This window comes from Lutra lutra, chromosome 3 (assembly GCF_902655055.1).
Source record: "Lutra lutra chromosome 3, mLutLut1.2, whole genome shotgun sequence".
Taxonomy (NCBI): Eukaryota; Metazoa; Chordata; class Mammalia; order Carnivora; family Mustelidae; genus Lutra; species Lutra lutra.
In genome coordinates, this window is record NC_062280.1 from 36,912,253 (window position 1) to 36,928,670 (window position 16,418).

General features: G+C 38.1%; 1 long non-coding RNA gene across 1 annotated transcript in view; it reads left to right on the top strand.

Moving 5' to 3' along the window:
• Positions 1–13,052, top strand: part of LOC125096304 (uncharacterized) — a 39,866-nt gene extending 26,814 nt beyond the window's left edge. The window contains exons 4-5 of the long non-coding RNA XR_007126131.1: positions 6,592–6,668; positions 13,003–13,052. This is a non-coding gene — a long non-coding RNA (uncharacterized LOC125096304). The remainder of the gene's footprint in view (positions 1–6,591; positions 6,669–13,002) is intronic.
• The last annotated feature ends 3,366 nt before the right edge of the window (positions 13,053–16,418 follow it).

The window sequence follows — 16,418 nt, forward strand, 5'->3', positions numbered from 1 at the left end:
TTCTCGCTCTCTTGACCTTGTCTTTCACAGAGCAGATGTTTTCAATTTTAATGAAGTCCAGCTCATCAATTATTTCTTCCATGGACTGTCTTTGATGTTATCTCTAATCGTCATTGCTACACCCAAAGTCATCTAGATTTTCTCCTACATTATCTTCTAGAAGTTTTGTAGTTTTGCATTTAGGCCTATGATCCATTTTGAGTTAATTTTTATGGAGAGTGCAAGGTGTCTGCCTGGATTCTTTTTTTTTTTTTTCCCATATAGATACCTAGTCTTTTTTTTTTTTTTTTTTAGCACCATTTGTTGAAAAGACCATCTTTCTTCCATTGTATTGCCTTTGCCTCTTCGTCAATTCACTATATTTATGTGAGCCTATTTCTGGAATTTCTATTTTGTTCTATTGATCTATTTGTCTATTCTTTTACTAATGCCATACTGTCTTGATTACTAAAGTTTTAGAGTAAGTCTTAGCATCTGGTACTGTCAGTCTTCCAACTTTGTTCTTCTCCTTCAATATTGTGTTGGCTAGACCTAATATTTTACATATCATTTCTGGGATTTGGTAAATATCTTGAAGACCATCAATGGGTCTTAGGAATTCACAAAGTTGAGATTAATAATTCTTTACTTTAGAAGTGTTGTAACAAATCTCAGTAAGTAATAAATAATTATAAAGGCAGAATAGTTAGGAAAGGCTTCATGAAAAAAGAGTTACCTCTAGTAATGCTAAGAAAGACTGGAAAAGGGTATAGGGGAACAGAGAAGAGCAAGGTTGCTAAGATGGAAATCCAAGCAGTACAGCTGAAGAAGTTTGGGTTTTGTAATAAAGTTGATCAGAGTTGAAATTTCAATTCTACTATGGTCTAGGATATGAAGCTGGACAAGTGTGGCTTATCATGATGCTTAACAGTAAGATATGCAGTGACAATTCCAATCTTTCTCTCTCTATGGACAATATGGAAGAGAGAAATGATGGAGAAATCTCATGCACCAGAGGTCTGGACTGATCTGCGTTCAAATCCCAGCTTGAGAGGAAGTGTTATATCTATGAAGGATATAATTCTGAATTATAAATATTAAATAGGTATTTTAACTTTTCCCTTTCTCTAAAATTTCATACTCATAGTTGTTGCCCCCTCCAAAATCTCTTCACTTCATTTTCTTTATATTTTCTCTCCATGATCATTCTTCTTTCTCATTTATGACTTCTGTTAAGATCTAGCTCATACAAAATGATCTTTTCTGGTTTTGTTTGTTTGTTTTTAAAAACAGCCCTATAGGAAAAGTAGACTGGTCCACCATCATATTTTCTATTCTCAGGGACCAACAACTGGAACAAAATGGAGAATAGGTGTCTCCATGTCATTATTACAGTAGTCTCTGATTCTGTGATGGGTGAGGAGGCTGCTTTAGGAAACTATGGCATTAATTCAGAAATGGAGTTCTGAGATATGAGGCCAGGGCAACTATGGTGGGAGAGAAGAAAATGAGTTGGAAGCCAAGTGTGTAAAAGAATTAGTGACCAACAGATATGGGAAATGAGGGTGGGGATAATCAAAGGAAACTTCAGTTGGTTCATTCATCTGGGACACATTCTTGAACCTCTACCAGTGTGGAAAACAAAGTCCCATGGGATTTCAAAGTAAAGCGTTATTTCATCCTATTATGGAAACTACTGTAGAAAAGTAGCCTTTGAATTAGTTCTTGAATGATAAATAGGGTATGACCATCCACCAACAGTGATGGGCCAGGTATAGGGAAGAAGGAGTAAAAGGCATTACTTCAGGAATGGGAAGATATTGGGGAAAGACCCTTGAATCAATATGTCCATATTGTTGAATGAGAGATAAGACCAGAAAAAATCTTGGATTTCTAAAAGACGTCTTGGGACCTTGTACATTGAGAGGTGTGGGCAGAGCTCCAAAAGTGAGGACCTTCCCACCTTCTGAGAGTCTTTCCCAGCCTGTAGATATTATGGTGAATGTTGTCCAGTCTAGTGGACACCACCTTCCCAGGTGGAAGCCCTGAAAGCCTGGCTCCGAGGGGGGTGGGACAATCCCAGAAGCACCAATCAGTCCCATTTCCCTGACCCTTGGCTCTGTCTGTGTCTGAGGCTGATTCAGAGGTTTTGCATTTACTTTCTGAAGCAATGTCTTCTCATTTGGAATCACACCAACTTTTCCTCTTGCATCTTGATCACAAGAAGCTCATCTTGAATCCCTGTTTGAGTTTGTGAGCATCATTCTCATGGTCCTGGAGAAGGGGATCAGGTAGTTCATGTGTGATCATGCTAAGCTACTCTTAGTCACTCCTGGGAACTGAATTCATTTCAAGTTCTAAAGCATTTACTATGACTTGCTGCTGACAGATTACTTTGTACTCCAAAATCAAGTCTCTTCCTGGCATACAGGAAATAGTAAATAGGTCACAAGAAAGGCAAGAGTGAAAAGATCAGCAGTCTTTAAACTGCATGAGTTGAAGCTGAAGAGGAAGCTGGTGGAGTCCTTGCCAAACCTCCTGGCAGAATGGCACACGTGCTGGGGAAAATTCTGTCAGAGAGTGTCACGCACACCGTGGGTGGATTGTAAATGCTCTTGGAATGATGGGATAGGAGTGGAGCGAGGCTTGCTCTCCCCCCCCCCCCCCGAGGATCTGCACATGAGAAATTTTTACAGGTGACAGGAGGTAATTTCTTCATATCGAGGAACTTTTAAAAGTCTTTCACACCAACACTGAGTGAGAATGTTTTATTTATTTATTTTTAGTACCCCATTTCCCATATCTATTTTCTCTCTTAGCTGAGGAAATGTTAGCATCTGCTAATGCTTCAGACAACTTTTGAGATGATAGTGAGGGAGAAAGTAAACAACTTCATTTCTCCTTTTCTGTAGTGTCACACGTCATATATATATATCATATATATATATTATATATATATATCCCACCACCTTAATTCACATCTTCACAGTTTGCCATGTTCTCGAAGGACAGGGGTTCTTGGATATCAGGAGCACCCCAAGAATGCTCCTCAGATTTATAGGACATTGGTTGCCTAAATATTCAATGTCCTTTAATAGCGTAGAATCTGACACACTGAATTGAGAACCTCATTTACTTCTATTTCTCTTTCTTCTCCTTCTCCCCTCCCTCTCCTTGTGTCCCCTCTACTCCTGGATTCTAATCTCATTTCCATCACTGACTACCTGTGACTCTAGGTAAGTTGTTTTGGATTTCTTGGTTGTAGTTTCTTTATGTGTTAAATGGAAATAATACTGGTCATTATTGTATATAAATATATATGTAATAGTAGTATCTCCCTTAGGAGGTTATTGCAATGATGAAACAAATAAATACACATAAATACACAAAACACTTATGAAAATGCCTGCCTGTTTGTTTCAAGGTAAATGTACTTTTTCACTGATTCACATGTATTTAACTGAAACAGATACTTCCCAACCACCAGGACTCTCTCTTTTGCATCTTTGTCTTGACCACACTGCTTAGTGTACTGAAAGCAATACCATTACCAACAGCTCACTCTGATTCCTACTTAGCATGGCACAAAGCACTTTCTCTTGCATTGCCTCACCAGCCCTCTCAGTGATCCTTGGACACACATTTATCCCCACTTTGTGGAGGCAGATCTGAGGTTAAAACTCAGTGGCTTGGTCAGGGCCACGTGACCAGTGTGTGACCCAGGTGACATGAGAACTTAGTCCTTTAAACTCTGGCCTGGTGATGCTTCCTCCAGCCAAACTGATGGCATATGTTCTACCACTATTCATGTGTGTGTGTTTTAAAGTTTTATTTATTCATTTGAGAGAGAGAGAGAGAGAGAGAGCGCAAGTGCACACAGTGGGAGGGGTAGAGGGAGAGGGAAGAGAGAATCCCAAGAAGACTCTGTGCTGAGGGAGAAGCCCCACATGTGCCTTGTTCCTTGTTCCCATGACCCCGAGATCATGACCCCAGCCAAAACCAAGAGTCAGACGCTTAACCAACTGAGCCACCCCGTAACCCCTACTCCTGTGTGCTTATACATGTTTCTAAAATGTTTCTTCTTTCAAGTTCTGTAAAGTTATTTGACCATTTTTGACATTTGGTGTTAATTTCTTATTTATATACATGGCATGATTGAAACTCCTAAAAGATGAAGATTTTCAGTCTTTCTAATATGTTTTATTGCTAAAAATTGTAGGAAGTATAACATTCAGTCTCTTTCTCTCCTCCCACCAAAATCCTCCTTCAATGAAATCTCTCATTACATTTAGTTTTCTGGGTGCTTTAGATAATTATTTATATTCCTGTAATTATTCTATTATTTATTGTGACATTCAACAAGGGTGCAAATTCCTTGTAGTTGGAGAGAGGAAGAATATCAAGCCTGAATTATTTTCTTAGTCGCCTTCACTCTAAAACAAAAGCTTTCTTATTTGTAATGGCTAAAACTATGTGTACAAGCTACTGACTTACTCTAAACTCCCCAGAGCCTGTGGGAGGATCAGATAATATATTTTTCTATTGGGGACAGCAGTGGGAAGTAAATGCATACATATATATACACTTGTCAGTGAGTAAAAGGGCCAACATGTTTTTAGAGTTGGTTAAGCAAATTGTACTCCTAGATCTCATTATTGGGCACAGAAAATAAGAAAGGAAAAGAGAAGTAGAAAGAGAGGGCAAAGTACATCTTTTACTTCATATGTTAAAAGGAATGAGAAGGAGAAGGAAAGAAGACAAGGTGACAGAAAAGAAAGAGGAAAAAGGAGAGGGAGAGAGAAAACAAGCTCAAATTCCTAAAGAAAACATGTGATATTGAAATAGGATAAGTGGAGAGTAAGAGGAAGGTACATCAGAGATCTGTATGAAGGCACTTCATGTGCTCCCCAGGGTCAATGATGCTTTGACTTCCCCATTCCTATTTTTATAACCATCTTTCTGAAAGTGATTGTGTATCTTTACTAATTAGTAAAACATAGTTTTAGGGTGGAAAGGTTTCCAGTGACTTTCACTGTGAGATTCACAATTTCTTAAAATTATATTATACTTGTTCTCAACTTTTTATTCTCCCTGTGGTCCTGCTCATCCTTCAGCTTGGGTGAAAATCATCTGTGGCACTTGACTTATCTCTGAGAGAAAGTTCTTTACTAGAAAACTTTATGACACAGATGTTTGAAAGTCTGATGGTTTTCACTTGTGAGTCTCTACCTAGGGAACACAACCGTCCTCAGAAAGGGAGGAAACATTTCAGAAGGTGCAAATCTTAATAGTCATGATATTGATTAAGGTGTATCCTTTGGGTTGGGCTTCATAATAGATTGGGGGTTTGTTCTGGAGATGCTGTACTGATTGTTACTTCAGAATAGACCAGATTTTGTTCTGGCCCATTTACCATCACTCACCAGCTCCCTTACGTGTGGCGGGCTTCGATTAAGGTCTGTAGGACAGAAGCAAATCAGTAAGCCCATTCAGCAATGAGTCCAAAGATTTGGCCTTGTTGGTTTCATTCCCTGGCCGGCACTATATCACTCCACCTAGGTCTTGCAGCAATCGAAACATCTTTGAACCAAGCCAATGATTCATTTAGACTTCCTGAACTACATATTGACTCCAGGCAAATCAGTAGCTCTTGCCTTGAGCTAGAGGGCATGATGGAGCATTCCAGTTGTTCATCTGATTCTGTCATTGGGTTCACTCCCAGTGGGCACCTGTGGAAATGCGCTATAAATGGTAATGTATGTAGTTGGAAATGACAAGGTAACTTGGGATAAGTCCTACTATGAGTGGAAGTATAATTAAGATGGTGGAGTGTAACACAGTCGAGAAATATAACAAGATTCAAAATGGATGCTTGCTTAGGGTGAGACCATGGTGAAATATAAGGAAGTGTTTATAAGCTTATTGGTTAAACTGGCTTATTATAAGCTGATTAAAATTATAAGGCTATTCAGAGTGGAATGGTGGTTACCAGGGTTAGGGTCTAGCAGAACTGGGGAGATGATGGTCAAAGGGCACAAACGTGCAGTTAGAAGATGAATCACAACATTGGGTTATAGTCAATGATGCTGTATTACATGCTTCAAAGTTGCCAAGAGACTAAATTTAAAATATCCTCACCACACACACATACACACACATCATAAGGCTATCATACTGTAAGAGTTTATAGACATTTCTTCTATTTATTGGAAATGAATTTGCTAATAGTAATATCTATAAAAATAGTTATCTTATGTCATTGAAGAGTTTATTACTTCTAAAAGAGAATTCAAAGAGCAGTTATTTGCACATTGCTTATTTTCTGATGGAGATGCTAAGATCCAGAGAATACACTGACTTCTCCAATCACATAGCAAGTTACCGTTATGGCTAGTTATTCTTTAGCCCCCACCAGCAAAGTAATCTGTGTTTCTGAAACTGTTTCATGGAAACATTTCACCAACCTAAGAAAGCAACTTCATGATTAAATTTCAAAACAGCTACTACCTCATGTAAACTATTTCTAGCTAACTTTCACCTATTTTATCCTGCAAATAAAAAAACACTAAATATATAATCAATGTCCTCCTGGAATACTTATGTTTCTTCTAGGTCTACCCATGAAGTTAGGAGGGTAGAGAAAATTTTGCAAGACTTACTGTACTATTGTCCTGAAAGCCTGATATGAGGTATTCCAAAAAATAAGGTCATTCAGTCTCTTCCAGTGGCAACTTTTGCTAAAAATATTAAAACTATGAATAAAAGTAGCTCTTTAAAATCATGTTTCTGGGGCACCTGGGTGGCCCAGTATGTTACAGCCTCTGCCTTTGGCTCAGGTCATGATCCCAGGGTCCTGGGATCAAGTCCCACATCAGCACCTCAGGCTGTCTGCTCAGTGGGGAGCCTGCTTCCTCCTCTCTCTCTCTGGCTGCATCTCTGCCAACTTGTGATTTCTGTCAAATAAATAAATAAAATCTTTAAAAAAATAAAATAAAATCATGTTTCTAAGTTCATTATACTAAGAAATGTGGATTTTTAAAAGTTTTTAAATTAAAAAAATTTTTTATTGTATTCAGTTAGCCAACAGATACAATAGCCATCATTAGTTTTTGAAATAGTGTCCAATGATTCATTAGTTGTGGAAATGAGGATTTTTTTAATATGTGGGTTGGAAATAGTTCATTCTTCTTTGATTATAAAAACAATATGCTTATTATAAAAATTATATAAAATTATTAAAAATATTAAAAAGTGCATAAGTACAAATATACATGATTTCTCATAAGGGTTAACATGTTATTCATGATTTTGCTTCCTACTACTCTATTTTTATGCCATTAGCATTTTCCCCCTTGCATAAAAATGTTTTAAAGTTATTTAAATGACAACATATTATTCAATCCTATGGAAATTCTATAATTATTTTAATCACTGCCCTATTATTAACAATTTGGGTATTTTCATTTTCTTTCCTAGTCTACACAGGGCTGCAATGAACAGTTCTGCATGTCATTTTTGCAAACATTTGTGATTGTATTCTTAATAGATACAGATTGTCTTAAATAAATGATGAGGTTTAGTCTTCCCCAGAATAACCCCAGAAATGTCTAACAAGTGGACACTGAATCTTTCTCTGCAGAAGGGCCATGAACTTACATAATATTGAGGTAACTAAATGTCACATAATAGAACTCAAAACATGTCGACATGCTGGTGGTTTTGCTGATGCCATTTGTAAGGACCAAATGAGAATTGTTAGCTCTAATATGAAAATGTGTGCTCTGAAGGAACATGTGGCCCCAGCCCCATCTGTGCCCTAACTAAGCAGCATTCCTTAGCAAATTATTCTCTGCCTACTCGGATTATTATAGCTGGCTCCTTCATGTCAGCTTTGAGAAAGCATGCAGGGGAATTTTCAAGTTTACAGTAGGGAGCAACCAAGATTTCATCATCAGAGCAATAACTCAGTTAGATATTTAAAACCTCTAATCTGTTAAGTAAATACACTCAGTACTGAGAGGTTCCTTTGGAAAGTACGGGATTGATAGGGACTGCCCTCTGCCTTTTCATTGGTTCTCTTCCGGTTCTTCGATGTCCCTGGCAAAATATTTACTTTAAGGGTTCAGGGCATGGCATATATATTTCACAGCATGTTCTCTTTGCGCCAGAAAAAAATAAAAAGTCCCAGCAGTAATGAGGTCGAGGCTAGGAACTATCACAGTAGCTGACAGCATTCAGACATTTGCCACATTTGGACTTAAATTTCATGGAGGACTATATCTAGTTGCTTCCACAAAGCCTTAAGTGAATGCCTTTACTTCTATTTATTCATGTGAAACGTGTAAGAAATTGGGTCCATTCACTCAGATTTCTGGCAGGTAGTTTTGCAATCTCAAAACTTAAGTACGTACATATTTCTTGATCCTAAATTCCATTTCTTGGACTTATTTTAAGAAAGTGATTAAGAATATGTACAAAGATTTATCCATACAATATTTTTCATAGTACTATTCACAACAACCGAAAAGTTAGAAACAACCTAGGGAATTAAATCACAGACAACCATGTAATGAGAAACCATGCTACTATTTAACATGATGGTACAGAGAGTACATTTTTTGATATGAACATTTGACTATATCTGTATTCTTAAATGAAAAGAATAGGTTTTTAAACACATGTATGCCATGCTCCGACTTCGGTTAAATATACAAATAGACACAAGTCTGGAAGATTTTACAAAAATCTTTTTAACATTGTAATTCTCTAGGATGGTGAGTTAATAATCTTAATCTATAAATAATCTTAATCATTAATCTAGGGACACTTCTGTGGCTCAGTCTGTTAAGCATCTGCCTTTGACTCAGGTCATGATCCCAGGGTCCTGGGATCGAATCCCACATACCATTCCCTGCTCAATGGGGAGTCTGCTTCTCCCTCTCCCTCTATCTTTCCCCCTCCTCATTGCTCTCTCTGTCATGCTCTCTCTATCTCAAATAAATAATTAAAATAAATAAAACAGTTAATCTAAAATAATTAATCTATAATTTCTCTTTTGACTTCTTTAATATCTTTTTTCTTTTAATAGAGTATGCATCATGGTAATATTTCTAAATTATTTATTTATATTTTAGAATGTCTAAAGATTTTATTTTTTGAGAGACAGAAAATACAAGCAGGGGGCAGGGAGGAGCAGAGAGAGAGAGAGAGAAAGAGAGAGAGAGGGAGAAGCAGACTTCCTGCTGAGAAGAGAGCCCATGGTTGGGCTTGATCCCAGGACCCAGGGATCAGGACCCAAGGAGAAGGCAGATGTTTTACTGACTGAGCCTCCCAGGTACCCCTGTGGTACTATTTTTTCAAAAGTTCAGAAGATGTTTAAAGCTCTGCTCTTTCTACATTATGCCTCAGAGATTTTTTTCAACTTTCAAGAAAAGGCACTTGAGGATTTATGTCTTCAGCTTGATATATATGCTTTGTCTTCATGATAAAATCTTTTTGCAAGGAAAAGACTAAATATTCAGCCATCTCATTAAAACCACTCAAACATTTCAGGAGCTGCTCTGACTCTGGGAACAACGGATAGGCTGTGCTCATGTCAGATCCCAGAGTCTCACAGCAGCGTCTTCTACTACATTGAGATACCTCAGTGTCCTGCACACCACCTCAGAATCCTTGCACCTTCCACAAAAGGCTGACTTCTATTTGTCACATGGAAACCATCAGACTGAAATCAATCGTAAAACTGTTGAGTAGTATTTATTGCATTTTCCACTGAATATTGTTAGAAGAAAACTCTATCAAACCAAGCACAGCATTTCAGCAGTCAAAGTCCTTTAAGGAAAATACAATCAATGCTTTTTGGAGTGTTTAAGGAGTAAAACCTCATATTAGCCCAAAGAAATTTAAGTTAACATATATATTGCAGGCATAGAAAATCAAGACTATGTCTTATAGCACAATTTGTCAATTGGAGCACATTTTTAATAGAAATTCTAAAGATTTTATTTATTTAACATGTAAGTGTCTTCTAACTGTTCTACACATACAAACACATATCCAGTATCAACACTGAAAATTTTGTTGTGTTCTGTGGTATTTATCTTATTTCTTACGGGAATTTTAATCTCGTGATGTTTTGTGTAGCTTTTAACCCTCTTTAATCTGGATTCCAAGGCACAGATTTGGTTGAGCCGGTCAGAGAAACCCCTTTAACACTCTCCTTAATCTCCTCCAGTCCTGGAAGAGATTATACCGAGTGAATTAAGTCAGGCAGAAAGAGTCAATTATCATATGGTTTCACTGACTTGTGGAGCATAAGGAATAACACGGAGGACATGGGGAGATGCAGAGGAGAAGTGAGTTGAGGGAAATCAGAGGGGGATATGAACCATAAGAGACTGTGGACTCTGAGAAACAAACTGACGGTTTTGGAGGGGAGGGAAGTGGGGGGTTGGGTGAGCCTGGTGGTGGGTATGAAGGAGGGCATGGTGTAGTGCATAAACAATCTTGGAATACTGAAGAAATAAAATAAAAACAAAACAAAACACTCTCCTTAAATATGCCCAGTGAATCTTCATTGAATAAGGAAATGAATTTCTCTACTTCCTCTTCATTGAATAGGAGGGTCCATGTAAATGAGGTATCCCTTCCGGATCTTTCCTTTGACTGATAATACTTCGCATTCTTTGTCCCTTCCTTCTTACTTTGCCCTTTGTATATGTGTGTGTGCATTTATTTGTGTGTGTGTGTTTGCGTGAAAATACATGCATATGTTTTAAAATTCAAGACTAAGTAGGGGTGATTTTCCACAAAGGGAAAGTAGTGGCCCAGCAATTCCGTAAGTCAGAGTTCCATCTAGAATTCGATGGGAAAGAGTCATTCCAACCCATGGCAGCACAGTGGAGAAAATAATTTTTTAGATGTCTACAAAAAGTTTTCCATTTTCCCAATGTCAATAACGAGCACCAATGGTCTGTCTCTGGGTTCTCCAAAGTTTTGGGGTTGTTATCTGTTTGACCTGTGCTAAGTTATCCTAATATTTGCTATTGAGTGAAAGGGAAGAGTGGCTTCCTAGTCCGTTGAGAAAAGATTATTGAAAGATGTCCACAGATTGATGAAATGTGGTCTTAATGCTACCCTGGAACACTCTACTGGAGCCAAATCCTCCTTGTGAAGCATCATGGCTGCAAAGAAGGAGCCCTGTTGTGTCTCTGCAGATATTCTGCTAAATGGAGCCCCACAATAAGCCAACTTCAAAAGTGCCATGGGTTATGGAGTCCAAGATGATAACATGATGGGGACTTTGATGTTCAGAGAAAATGGAGTTTTTAGCAACCTTTTGGCACATATGGGCAGTCAGACAAAAAAAAAAAATGAACACATTTCACAAAATTATTTTATTCAAGAGTTAAACTCAAAGTGGTGGACATCAAGTGGAAAACCAGTTCATTTGGGTGTGTCTGGAGGAGACAGAAAGAAGACCAGAATTGAAACAGAAGTGATTACTGATCTAACTATCCTGTTTCTCGATAAGCCCACCACTGGCTTGGATACCAGACCACAAAATGCAGGGTTTTTTTTTTTTTTCCCCCTGGAGAAGATGTCAAGGCAGGGAAGGACTGTTATCTTCTCCTCTGACCAACCTCATTATGCCATCTTCATACTGTTTGATTGCCTGACCTTGATGGCTTTGGGAAAGGTGATATTCTAGGCCTTGCACAGGAAACTTTGGCTTGGTATGCATCTGCTGGTTACATGTATGTCTCCTAAAGCAACCCTGTTGATTGCTTCCCACATGTCATTATTGGGGACTCCTCTGTTGTGACCACACAGAAACTGAAGATCTGGGAACCTGGAGGCAATCAAAGAACCTCCCAGTCAGGATAAACAACACAGAGAGGAATTAGCTGAAGTTTATGTTAATTCTTCTTTCTACAGATAAACTAAATTTCAACTGGAAGGGCTCTCAGCAGGCCAAAAAAGGAGTATACTGTTTTCATACACACACACACACACACACACACACACACACACACCCCTACACATACCCCACACACCACTTTCTTTGGCCATTGACTCAGGTGGGGGTCCAAATGCTCACTGAAAAATTTACATGGTGACTTTCAAGACTACCCTCTGGAGATAATAGTGCCAGTTATCACAGGACTAGTTATAGAGGCTCTTTACTTTGGTTTAAACAACCCTGCAGGCATACAGAAGAGAACTGGCTCCCTGTTCTAAGGGACCTACAACCAAGTCTGTCAGTGGTATCACTTTTGGCTCTTGAAAAGAAGCAATGTAGCATGAGTCTGTCAGTGGCTGTTATAGAATAAAAACATATGTTTTTGGAAAACTTGTATCTGACCTATTCCCTTTAAGAATTGGATAAAATATCATATTTGTTGAATGTATCCTATTTAATGTTGGGACTGAAGCTGAAGGTAGAAGCCTTCTTTATCTTGATGCTTTGCTTCGTGATGCTTGCCCTGATCCCCCGCACCTTGTCTCTGGCTGTTGTCACAGGTCAAAGTGGCATCCTTTGGCTACTCTTCTCTTGACTATCCCTTTAATGATAATGGTGATTTTTGAGGCCTAAGAACCATTAGGCCTCGGTTTTCATGGACCCAGTAAATAAGTGTTTCTTAGTATGAATACACATTCTTGCAGCAAAATGTATTTATAGGCCAAAGCTTTTATCCCAGCATAAATGGGACACAAGGAAACAGAGCTGTGAATATGCAGTGTGTTCGGGAGAAGACTTTTTACAAAATGAGGCTGTCTTTCTGGGGTCTATGGAGGAATCATCTGACATTAGCACGTATGGTAGTTGAGTTCTTCACAGTCACTTACACCAAATTTCCTTTCCAAAAAATCTTTTCCAAGCAGTTGTAGCAGGTCTCTCTGGACCCCATGTCACATGCCTTCAACTGTCATTGATTTCAGCCTCAGCTGTGGTGGAATGAGCTCAGATCACATCACACCGACAACAACTTAGCTTAAATTCTACTTGTCTTTCTGCTCCAGGAAGTTCTCAGGACTGAGGGAGAATGCTAGACTAATCTTTCCCCTCCCATGGAAAGCTTGAATATGTAAGGTAATTAAAACTCCTGGGGATAGTCCTCAACTAATGAGGGATGTGAGCCAGCTGGATGTGAGTCCTTTGTCCACCATCTTTCAGGAGGATAATTCCAAGACATCCATTTGTTTTTCAGGAGGTTCTAGTGGAATCAGTTCTCGAATCCCCCTTGAAAGCTTTTTCCTCCTTCCACCTTCCTGCTTCAATCTTGTTTCCTGGGCTTATCACTTAAATAATTGATCTGTACCCAAGGCTCTTCTTTCAGGGAATCCAAACCAAGATGCCAAAAAATAAGATACTTCATTCGTTTTAAGTAGCCATTGTGGGAATTTGTGTTGCTGCTATCCTCCATTGAAGCTGTGGTTTATTATTCTGGTTTTTAGTGATCTCTATAATACCTTAGTATTTGCTGTGTAGATTAAGCCAGTATGGAAGCTTTGACTTGAAATTCTGCCTGAAAGAAATGAAAGTGATGGCTAGTGATATGTAATACCATCCATTTGATACTCAGATAATAAATCTTTGAGGAGGAAATGAGGAACAATCCCCTGACTTAGAGAGGAGGTGTCCAGCTCTGGTCCTCATGGTTCCACACTGACAAAGTCAAACATCTCTCTGGCTTTGGTGTCCTCATCTTTTAAAATCAGATATTGAACTAGAAGTTCTCTGTGCTTCTCTAGCTTAGAAGTTCTATAATGTGTTCAAACACCATGGAAAGAACCATTTTTGTCACTGAAGCTCAGCTTCAGTCAGCCCCCACTCGGTGGAAGCCAGAGGGCTCATGGCTGCTGGTCTTTTGTGCACCTCTCTTTGCTGGAATCAAACATCATGCTTCTTTGCTTTCACAGCACATTCTCTGCTAAAATATCTGGCACCTAGTAGGTGCTCAATACATGCTGTTTTAAAGGGAACTCCTATCATCTTCTCAAAAACTTTTCGTGGAACTGTATTAGAAAGAAAACAGCTTTTGATGGACACTCCATTAGTCAAGATGACACGTATCATGTTCATCTGTCACAGAAACGGAATTAAGTAATTTTTTAACGATCACATTTTGTGAACAATTTCTACGAAAATGTTTTATGAAATATGAATATGAATCTTACCCCATGTTGCCTTGTTTTGTAGTTATTCATGTTGTATTTAATTCTGTTATTGTTAAGTTCTCTTGAATTTAATCATGTTCTAGCCATCTGTATATATCACTAAGTACTTGCCACATAAGACACTTGTCAGCTGCGGCGGGGGCTGGGGGAAGGGAAGAGAAAGATACAAGATTCTACTACACATAGGAATTAAGACTTATTGGGAAATATGTCTGAGATATTTGAAAAGAACAGCTAGAAAATAAATTCCAATGTGATAAGCAACTTTCTAATAAATTAGATTGGAAATAATTTTATGTTAAACTTCCCATTAACATGTTCATTGATCAAGAAAAATCAGTTGAAGGTCACATTTAAAAAAATGTTTAAGTGACACATCTATCAAAGTTAAGTATCAGGAAATGCAATTTTAATCACTATAAAAAAGTACACAAATAATCAGTTCAAAAAACTAATGTGATTCAGAAAGAGAGAAGGCAGAGAAGAGGAGAGACAAAGGAATAGAGAAAGGAAACATGCAGAGAGATTGCAAGCGGTCAAGAGTGGTCAGAGGAGGAGAGAGGACCTGTGGGCTGGTGTGGGTGTTAGACTTAGGTAGGTGCATACTTTTTTTATTGCTATTATGAGATTTGTTGAGATATAATCCATACACCATAAAATTCACTCTTTCCAAGTGCACAGTTTGTGTCTTTGTATGCTCATAGTGTTATGCAATCATCACCACTACCTATTTTTAGATTATAAAAGAAACCACATACCCATTAGCAATTATACTCCATTCCCCTCCCTTTCCCCTGACACTCCACCCTACCCTAGATAATCATTATTCTACTTCCTGGTTCTATAGATTTACCACATTTGAACATTACATATAAATGAAGTCATGTAATACATGGCTTTTATGCTCATTTTTTCACTTAATACAGTGTTTTTGAGATACACCCATATTGTAGCATCCATCATTCATTCATTTTTCTTGCCAAATAATACTCCATTGTACAAATTTACCACCTTTTATTGATCTCTTCATCAGTTGATGCTATTTGGATTGTTTCCACTTTTTTGGCAGTTATGAATAAAGCTGCCATGAACACCCATGGGCAACTTTTTGCGTGGGTATATGTTATCCCTTATCTTGGGTGTATACCCAGGAGTAGAATTGCAGAATCATATGGTAATTCCATGATTAACCATTTGAGGCACTGTTAAACTGTTTTTCAAAGTGACTGTACATTTTCATCTCATCAACGGTGTGTGAGGCTTCCAATTTCTCCACGTCATTGTCAACATTTCTTATCCATCTTTTGATTATAGCCATTCCTGTGGGTGTGAAGTGACATGTTATTGTGGTTTGGATTTACATTTCCCTGTTGACTAATGACATGGAACATCTTTGCATGTGCTTGTTGACCACTTACATATCTTTGGGGAAATGTCTATCCAGATATTTTGTCTATTTTTCAATTGGGTTGTTTATCTTTTTATTACTGATTTATAAGAGTTTTTTCATATATTCTGGAAATAAGTAAAAGTCGCATTTCAGGTATATGATTTGAAAATTATTTCCTGTGTTTTTGTGGGTTTTTTTTTCCACATTTTTGATAGTAACCTTTGAAGCACAAAAGTTTATAGGTTTGTCATAGTCCAGTTTATTTGTTTTTATTTGTTTAATTTTTAAGAAGATTTTATTTATGTATTTGACACACAGAGAGAGCACAAACAGAGGGAGTGGCAGGCAGAGGGAGAGGGAGGAGCAGGGTTCCCTGACAAGCAGGGTCCATCCCAGGACCCTGGGATCATGACCTGAACTGAAGGCAGATGCTTAACCATCTGAGCCACCCAGGCACCTCCATTTGTTTTTTATTTTGTTGCTTGAGCTTTTGGTGTTATATTTGAAAAAGCCATTGCCAAGAGCATGAGGATTTACTCTTATGTTTTTGTCTAAGAATTTCATACTTCAAGCACTTTTATTCAGGTCTATGATTCATTTTGAGTTAGTTTTTGTGCGTATTGTGAGGTAGGGGGTTAACATCATTCTTTTACATGTGGATATCCAGTTGTTCCAGCGCCATTTGTTGAAAAGACTCTCCTTTTCCCCATTGAATGGTCTTGGCACAATAAAAAAAAGTTAGCTGACTATACAAGGGGTTTATATCTGGACTCTTACTTCTATTCCATTGATCTATGTGTGTGCATTTATACCAGTACCATATATTTTAATTACTGTAGTTTTATAACAAGTTTGGGAATTGGGAACC